Source organism: Lactuca serriola, chromosome 4, assembly GCF_051521515.1.
Source record: "Lactuca serriola cultivar US96UC23 chromosome 4, Lser_US96UC23_V15, whole genome shotgun sequence".
NCBI classification, from domain to species: Eukaryota; Viridiplantae; Streptophyta; class Magnoliopsida; order Asterales; family Asteraceae; genus Lactuca; species Lactuca serriola.
In genome coordinates this window covers 11980079-11990554 of record NC_136411.1, presented here as the reverse complement: position 1 = coordinate 11990554, position 10476 = coordinate 11980079, and the positions used below count along the sequence as shown (strand labels likewise).

The window sequence follows — 10476 nt, the reverse complement described above, 5'->3', positions numbered from 1 at the left end:
TTCTGCTATATGGATGAAGGCATACAAATTACAATTAAGAACAACCATTTGTAAGCCATTAAGCTGTTCTTGAAAGACATTCATGTTCAAGTATCATTCTATTCATGCATATTATAGGCACCATGAATTTATGGTCAGCATGAGAAGACCCTTGTCTTTGATCAAAATCATCCCATTTTTTTTGCATTAGTTAACAATTTAAATAATATATCATAGATATTTTAATCAATTTTGTTACTTAACAATTTAAATCACTATTTCTTTCATCACTTTAACAATTTCAACTTGATGGAATATAGAAATGTACAATGTCAAATTCTTAAATTGATGGAAAGTGGCTATTTAATTTCATTTGTTAACCCAAAAATATAATATGAACAACTTGTTGGCACACAATACAAACCAATGAAGTTGGCAAAATTAGATTGCGCAAGAATCGTTAAAACTCCACCATGGGAAATTGATTCATGGGGTATAAGTAAGTGAAAAAAGCATTTTTCACACAATCAAGACAATAAGATTGGTGTACACTCATAAAGAGGTGCAAAATGAATAATAACCTTGAAACAAAATTAAAAGCAATATTTTTTTAGTTTGCTCAAATATGGTAAATTATTCACTTGACCAAGATATGTTAAAATTAATCTAATTCATATCTGCGTCAATCAAACTAACGAATTATTCGTTTGATAAAACAAAAAGTCAGATGCAAATATTTTTTTTTATTATTAAAGAAATGTATTATGCAAACCATTATCAAATGTTGTGTTGCATATATGAAAGAAAAATTAAATTGACTCTTACTTTTTATGTCTACAAATATTTCTACCCACTAATATTATAACGTACGATTCATCATTTCACCATTAAATTAAATTTGATTTGATATATTACTAATATACTTTTAATAAGATAGTTAAACAAATATGGAATGATGACCCTGTAATAATGTTAGTGGGTATGAATATTTGTAGTCATAAAAGATTGGAAACAATTTAATTTCTGTATTTGAAATTGTTTTTTTGTCACCCCCCCCCCCCCTTGCCCCCCCCCCCCCCCCTTTTTTTTTTAACTTAATTGAAACAGTTCGTCATCTACTAAATTGTGTTTTGTCTGTTTCCGTTATTTACCTCAACCTAACTTAATAAAAGAATCATTTGCCACGTGTCTCATTTTATATCCATTATTCGTCTAATGTGAATTTTCTATTTTGCCCTTCGTGTAACACCCTTTAATCTTATTCCCGTATATTCTTGTTCTTACTTCATTTGCAGATCATTAAATTTGATTTCAAATTTTGATTTCTTAGTTGTCTAACCTTATTCTTTTTTGCTTAAATTTTATTTAAGACCAAACATTAAAATTTAAGGTAAAAATCAGGAACTATAAAAGGAATCTAGTCCTCTTGGCATCCATTCCCACTCATAATCTTTTATTTGATGATAAGGTAAATAACCATGGCTAGAAATAAGGGATCTAATCCCCCAAATTTTGTAAAAGATCCTAATATTTTAGAAACAATTTGATTGCCTTGAATTACATATCTGATTTGAATTGCTTCGTATCCAACCTCTCGGTCAATTGCTTTCGTTTGATGAGCTGTTCTCTTGATGTGAAATCGATCAAGGATTTCTTTTCTGATTTGGGTAACGGAAAGGGAATGTACTCAAAACATTGTAAGTGCTTGGTTCTAAGCTTTTCTTTTGAATGCTTGGATCTAAGCGTTTTTTTTTTTTTGTTTTTTTTTTTACTTGGGTAATATTGTTATGCAAATCCGAGTCTGAAAAAAGTACATAAATAATATTCGTTCATTTTCAAAATGCAAATCTATCTACAAGAAACTACCATATTTTGGAATTCGAGCTACCATTTTTTATTACGAGTTGATAAAACACATGTCTTCAATGAAATGTCTCAAACAGATAATTCAGGTGCTGATTTGTCTACCTTTTCAGAAAACCATTTAGTAGCCTCATCGATGATGATGTCTGCTTGCTCTCCAGATAAACATGAGTAATTGTTCAATAACGTTTTTTTTTTCCTTTAAATTTCCAGTTTATGTTCTTTGCTTATGAAGTATAGTTTTTGATAAAATGAATGACAGCCATTAGATGTGTCAGTAAGATTTTTGATTAGTGATAATTGTAAATTAGTGTTCATCGCATCCACCTACATCACCGTTATTTAGAGGCTACTTCTTAGCAGGTAATAACTTGTAAATTTAAACCCAATTAAAAAGATGTGACATAGAATTTGGTCGTATGGATAAATATATTATCAATCCGAAAGGAGTAATCACAAGGAATGTGGTATGGAATCCCTTAAATACTTTTTATTTTAGTAACCAACTATTATTTTTGTTACAAACTCCATTTGCTTTATCTATAGGAACTAGAACTAGAACTGGATTTGTTGTTGTTTGTGTTTGGCACAACATGATTTGAAAAGATTTTCAAGATTTAAAGCGCCACCCTCAACAAAAAGGTAGTATTTTGCAATCAAAGGGATACTAATTTGAAGACCACTAGGAGAAACTTGGTATGTTTTACTGTGTAGATTTCTATTAATCCTTTATGGCTTGTAATTATGTGTGTTTGATGAAATATAAATGTACCGTTTTGACTATCGTTGATTGTTGTGGCCTTTTTTGCAGTTTCCTACCAAAATCGGCTAATACCCACTCATGCAAATGATCCCCAGATACATAGAAGTTTTTTACTTTCCAGCAATTTGTTTATACATTTGATGGAATCTGATGAAGCCCCTTGCTAATTTCTGATGCATGACATTTTGTTTGCAATGTCTTAATCAAACATGTTGGGTGCTTATCCAAATTATTGGCACCAAGTTTAGAACTTTTGGGTAATCTGTAATCTTGTCATTTCCTTTCAGTAGAGTTATGATCTATGCAATTCAGGAAAAAGCTTTTCATAATAGATGAGCTTATGGTAGAATCCTGACTGTCTCTTGGTGATTTCCTCTGATGATCCTTTCATTTTTTTTCTTGGAAGACAACCCAACCATATATTTTGTAGTTGTTTCTTTGTTTTCATCCTTGGGACGTTTTCTGCTATATGGACGAAGGCATACAAATTACAATTAAGAACAACCATTTGTAAGCCATTAAGCTGTTCTTGAAAGACATTCATGTTCAAGTATCATTCTATTCATGCATATTATAGGCACCATGAATTTATGGACAGCATGAGAAGACCCTTTTCTTTGATCAAAATCATCCCATTTTTTTGCATTAGTTAACAATTTAAATAATATATCATAGATATTTTAATCAATTTTGTAACTTAACAATTTAAATCACTATTTTTTTTCATCACTTTAACAATTTCAACTTGATGGAATATAGAAATGTACAATGTCAAATTCTTAAATTGATGGAATATGGCTATTTAATTTCATTTGTTAACCCAACAATATAATATGGACAACTTGTTGGCACACAATACAAACCAATGAAGTTGGCAAAATTAGATTGCGCAAGAATCGTTAAAACTCCACCATGGGAAATTGATTCATGGGGTATAAGTAAGTGAAAAGAGCATTTTTCACACAATCGAGACAATAAGATTGGTGTACACTCATAAAGAGGTGCAAAATGAATAATAACCTTGAAACAAAATTCAAAGCAGTCATTTTTTAGTTTGCTCAAATATGGTAAATTATTCACTTGACCAAGATATGTTAAAATTAATCTAATTCATATATGCGTCAATCAAACTAACGAATAATTCGTTTGATAAAAAAAAGTCAGATGCAAATATTTTGTTTTTTTTATTAAAGAAATGTATTATGCAAACCATTATCAAATGTTGTGTTGGATATATGAAAGAAAAATTAAATTGACTCATACTTTTTATGCCTACAAATATTTCTACCCACTAACATTATAGCGTACGATTCATCATTTCACCATTAAATTAAATTTGATTTGATATATTACTAATACACTTTTAATAAGATAGTTAAAAAAATAAGGAATGATGACCTTGTAATAATGTTAGTGGATATTAATATTTGTAGTCATAAAAGATTGGAAACAATTTAATTTCTCTATTTGAAATTGTTTTTTTGTCACCCCCTCCCCCCCCCCCCCCCCTTTTTTTTTTAACTTAATTGAAACAGTTCGTCATCTACTAAATTGTGTTTTGTCTGTTTCCGTTATTTACCTCAACCTAACTTAATAAAAGAATCATTTGCCACGTGTCTGATTTTATATCCATTATTCGTCTAATTTGAATTTTCTATTTTGCCCTTCGTGTAACACCCTTTAATCTTATTCCCGTATATTCTTGTTCTTACTTCAATTGCAGATCATTAAATTTGATTTCAAATTTTGATTTCTTAGTTGTCTAACCTAATTCTTTTTTGCTTAAATTTTATTTCAGACCAAACATTAAAATTTAAGGTAAAAATCAGGAACTATAAAAGGAATCTAGTCCTCTTGGCATCCATTCCCACTCATAATTTTTTATTTCATGATAAGTTAATAAACATGGCAAGAAATAAGGGATCTAATCCCCCAAATTTTGTAAAAGATCCTAATATTTTAGAAACAATTTGATTGCCTTGAATTACATATCTGATTTGAGTTGCTTCGTATCCCACCCTCTCGGTCAATTGCTTTCGTTTGATGAGCTGTTCTCTTGATGTGAAATCGATAAAGGATTTCTTTTCTGATGTGGGTACCGGAAAGGGAATGTACTCAAAACATTGTAAGTGCTTGGTTCTAAGCTTTTCTTTTGAATGCTTGGATCTAAGCGTTTTTTTTTTTTTTTGTTTTTTTTTTCACTTGGGTAATATTGTTATGCAAATCCGAGTCTGAAAAAAGTACATAAATAATATTCGTTCATTTTCAAAATGCAAATCTATCTACAAGAAACTACCATATTTTGGAATTCGAGCTACCATTTTTTATTACGAGTTCATAAAACACATGTCTTCAATGAAATGTCTCAAACAGATAATTCATGTGCTGATTTGTCTACCTTTTCAGAAAACTATTTAGTGGCCTCATCGATGATGATGTCTGCTTGCTCTAAGGATAAACATGAGTAATTGTTCAATAACGTTTTTTTTTCCTTTAAATTTCCAGTTTATGTTCTTTGCTTATGAAGTATAGTTTTTCATAAAATGAATGACAGCCGTTAGATGTTTCAGTAAGATTTTTGATTAGTGATAATTGTAAATTAGTGTTCATCGCATCCACCTACATCACCGTTATTTAGAGGCTACTTCTTAGCACGTAATAACTTGTAAATTTAAACCCAATCAAAAAGATGTGACATAGAATTTGGTCGTATGGATAAATATATTATCAATCTGAAAGGAGTAATCACAAGCAATGTGGTATGGAATCCCTCAAATACTTTTTATTTTAGAAACCAACTATTATTTTTGTTACAAACTCCATTTGCTTTATCTATAGGAACTAGAACTAGAACTAGATTTGTTGTTGTTTGTGTTTGGCACAACATGATTTGAAAAGATTTTCAAGATTTAAAGCGCTACCCTCAACAAAAAGGTAGTATTTTGCAATCAAAGGGATACTAATTTGAAGACCACTAGGAGAAACTTGGTAAGTTTTATGTCGTTCTTCATAAAAATTGTGTGCAGATTGCTTAATATGGTTCAGTAAAACTTAATACAAAATTATTTGAAATTCATAAACTTAACCTTCTTGGGTAAGACACATTATCGAGTCAGATTTAGCTCTTGAGTCATTGTTAATTGATAATATGGTTTGGTTAGAATTAATAAAAAAATATTAGAAATTCATAAACTTAACCTTCTTGGGTAAAATACATTATAGAGTCTTATTTAGCTCTTGAGTAATTGGTAATGGATAATTTAAGGAATATCACTCTAATTGACCTTCTTGGGTAATATACCTTTTAATTGGTAGACTAATTAAGCCTATAACTTTATAATATGTTATGTGAATAGAAAAATACAAGGTTTCACATAAATAGTTAAGGGTAATCATTTTATAGTTAAGGGTAATCATATTCTCGGGGACAATTAAAATGAATATTAGTGGCATAAAATATTATGTACGATTAAATTTATTAATTTTTATGGTTGTGTATGCCGTATAGGGATGAGAATTTGGATCATGTCCGACTTACTACCATCAAATAAACAAATCTGGGGTGTGACATGTTTTGTTTTTAGGCATTAGCATGAAGCCGTGGGGGACGGCTATTCAAAGACTTTAGGGCAGCCGTAAACTCACTTAAAGGTAGAGCGAATTCTACGAAAGGAGATAAAGATTGTGTAGTAGTTCCTTAAAAAATTTCTGACTAGTTTCTTTTGGTCTTGCCCTATACACGAAGAAATACGACAACACACTCCAATTCTCACCCTTCGTTTTTTGCCCCTCCTTCTTCAACCAATTTGGTAACAGAAGTACGACACATAGAATTTAGACTTTTTATGCATGCTCGACCAATGCTCGGTCAGCCCACTCAAACTTTCCTATCTAAAATCATTTATCACATGAAATGATTCGTTAGGCACACTTTACAAAGTCGGCCTCGACTCCGACTCCATTATCACAAAAATAAAGATTTGTAAACACGTCACCTGACAACTATGTCGCTGTGATTTGATTTTCGGTACGGTGGAGAAGCTTTCCTTATACATGGTTGGGCTCGATTTGAAACAAAAAAAAGGAACGGATCTTCACTAAATGAAACAAATCGAAGGATGATATCACCTAACATAGCCACTGTCCCTCACTCACCGGCGATGATTGAATTAAAGAGCAATGATGGGTGTTTGACAATGATGGAGCCACCATCGAGAGAGATGATTGAATCAGAAACAGATCGGAGGATCGTATCTACTCTGCTGAATGTTTAAAACCAATAAACCCAAAATTAAACATTATTGACATCAAGGGTTCATTGTTTTTTAATCCTTTAAGACTACCAATGCATTCTATTATGATTTTCAAATTCAAAAACAGTTGCTTTATGTATTGTCAATATGAAAAGACATGTAATTTCTATCTGAATTTTTGTTTGGTCTTTTGAATTCGGTTTAAACAGTAAACTTTTCCGAAAAAGATGAATGTTCTTGTTATGTATACGTAGTCAAAATGATTATTCAAGACAAAGATAATGTTTAGAGAAAGTTTGAATTAGATATAGTGAAATCAAGGTTTGTTTTTCTTCATGTTGTGTTTCTCCAAAGGTTGTTTTTAGATTTTGGTTGTTGATCTATATTAAATAGAAAAGATAATATTTGTATGAATACTTGTGCACATGTAATAATTCATGCAGACACAAGAATGATATGGAAAGCAGAAACTACGGGCCACAAGAACGAATAATACCAAACCAAACAAAATTAAAGAGAATATATGAGCACACAATCTTTTAAATATAAAATAGAATCATATCCCACTTCCTTGTAAATGACATTTTTATTAAGTAGAAACTATTTAGTTAACAATTAAAACTTTTCAAAAACCACTCATTTTAATAACGTTGTTACAAAAGGTTTTCAATACATTATTTAACAGAGTATTTTCCCAGGTTCATATCATAAACATCAACGCGAGGAACGGTACGATCACGCCTTTGCCTTGCCACAGACTCTTGAGAACCTGAAACATAAAACCACAACTGTAAGCCCAAAAGCTTAGTGAGATACCCCCAAAATACCATCCACATATACGCCCTTCCAGGCAACGACCTTCCGGTCCATGTGTCTCAGGGGACTTCCGTCCCTGCTGGGTAAACCTTCCAGTCCTACCCACGCCGACCTTCCGGTCCACAACACAACATATTGCCTTCCGGCCCATAACATATTGCCTTCTGGCCCATAACATAAAATGCATACATAACATAACAAATCATAGATCGACCCTACATATCGGGTCACACCCCAGATCTAGCAATCATAACACATAATCATATAGCAGTTCACAGACAACAATCGATCAACAGATCACATATCATAACATTACTCTAAACAAGATACCGGTCTAGCCGGTCACTAGCATAACATTACCCTACGAATCAGTCATCATACTAATGCATACATACGCCTTTCCAGGCCATGACCTTCCGGTCCACATAGCAATGCCTTCCGGCCCATATCATGTAATGACAACTACCCGGATTTCCATCCGATAAAAGGGTCGGCCTTGGCACCATGAACCCTAGCGATATAGTGAGGGTAACTCACCTCGAAACTGCCGACTGAACAGATAGCTCAAGCTGCTCCGATCACTGATACGATCTCCACCTCTGAACAGCCACCAATGCACTGAACTCAAACAATAAACAACAATTACCAAAATACCCCTGGAACCACTGGTCAATCCTTGGTCAAAGACAAGGTCAAAGTCAACCCCTGACTGACCCTACTCGCCGAGTCAACCCTATGACTCGCCGAGTCCCCATACTCAAAACTTCACTCAACACGCGATCTAACTCGCCGAGTCACCCCAAGACTCGCCGAGTTCAACAACTCTGAGTCCACTCACCCTTGACTCACCGATTCTCTAAGATTCCCTTTCTACACGTCGAGTATCCCCCTTGGCTCAACGAGTTCCTCCTGGACGAATCGCGGGGCCACCCCGACTCAACTCGCCGATTCTGAAGAACAACTCGACGAGTCCCAGTTAATCTTCACGTTACTCGCCGAGCCTGTTCATCGGACTCGGCGAGTCCATGCCATGCAACCGCTCAAACTGCTTTCTAAGGTCAGAACTGCTCTAATGGAACCACTGCCGACTCATCGGCTATACACTTCCTCGATTGCGACACATGAAAATTGTCGTGGATCTGCCCCAACTCTGCTGGCGACTCTAAACAATAGGCTACCCGGCCTATTATTGAAATCACACGAAATGGCCCAATATACCGGGGCCCCAACTTGCCCCTCTTCCCGAATCGAATCACTCCTTTCCAAGGAGAGACCTTCAGGAGTACGAAGTCGCCGATCTGAAACTCAAGCTCGGACCTGCGTCTGTCTGCATAACTTTCCTGTCGGCTCTGGGCGGTCAATAACCTCTGTCTAACCTGCTGAATCTGCTCTGTCGACTGAAGCACGATCTCTGTACTGCCTATCACTCTCTGTAACCGAGAATTACCCAAGATGCAACTCTGCTCTGAATCTCAACAATCACCCGACCCTTAAGGGTTAGGAAACCATGAACCACCGGATCCCCGATCCAAAGCCCACTTTGTCCATTCCGGACCGACTGAGAGACCCATTCTCACTCTTAGAGCAACTCTCACGAGTTCTCCTCTTGCAATCACATACACCTGCTGAACTAGCCCCCAACACCCACAGGTTGGAAGCCCCGTTACACTGATGATATCCTCGAACATCTCCCAGGATGAACCACTAATATCCATCCTATACCCTGATCAGAATCACACTGAGAATTCAAGATTCTCTCTCCCCCTGCATCCCTTCTGAGTCTCGACAGACATCCCAAACCGGATGGGTTCCTACTTCACTGCCGCGAACACGATGCTCAAAACCATACTCGAAATACTCTAACCATAACTCTGCTCTGCAGCTTTCACTTTCGTGAACTTGCACTCCCTTTCGGAGTTACACACCTTTCTCTTTTCCTTTTCCAAGGAACCCTCTTGGCCATAATGCCACCCCAACTGGTGCCACGGTGCTCGCCCCTAGCGACACCACCCTTTTTGCGTAACCGCTATTCACATACTCTGGCTCTCATTGCATGGGTTCTCAAGCCCATGCACTCTCTCCACTCCAGCAACTCACTACCTCAACTAACAGAATCACTAACCCGGGGCCAGACCTTCCAATGTAATCACACTGCAACATACAAAATCCGAAATCTCAAACTGATCCAACAATACCATCAGAGTCCCCAGCATGACTGGACCGACTCTCATAACACACACTAGCCACTCGAGGTTGTATCTCTGTGGGTCCGTACACCCAACTCTGTGAACCCTCAGGTTCTAACTCTGGGAACCTTCCGGTTCCAACTCTAGAAACATGCACAACATAAATCCCGTGGGATTAATGCAGTACAATCCATCACGTACATCAAGCATACAAATACTCTGATCGCATAACCCCGGTTACCTACTCAAACTTGATCCCGGCCTGCTCCCAGGCCTCCACAATCAAATGCCCTAGGTCTGTATCCCGCCCCGCATACCCGACCCTTGCTCTTGTCAGCCTATACTCTGAGCTGACAGAACACTGCTGAATCGCAACAGCTAAGCACCCTCACATACTCATCGATCTCCCGGAGAATTCTCCAATTCTCCCCCACTTAAAGCACTGACTAACAGCCACCGATCGCCATTAACGACCTTCCAGAACAACCCCGCACAAAGAGAACACTTACACACTGACTGCTTCCCACAAGCATAAGCAACCCTCAGCAAAACACATCTCCTCCCTGATCAATTCACTCAAAAGAATCCGGTCTTTCAATTATCCACTCCACGACTG

At 35.9% G+C, this 10476-nt stretch overlaps 1 long non-coding RNA gene across 1 annotated transcript; it reads left to right on the top strand.

Annotated features, from left to right (window-relative positions):
• The first annotated feature begins 1475 nt into the window (after positions 1 to 1475).
• LOC145099947 (uncharacterized) lies at positions 1476 to 2954 on the top strand. Its single transcript, XR_013704718.1, has 2 exons — positions 1476 to 2538; positions 2654 to 2954. It is a non-coding gene; the product is annotated as an uncharacterized LOC145099947 (long non-coding RNA).
• The last annotated feature ends 7522 nt before the right edge of the window (positions 2955 to 10476 follow it).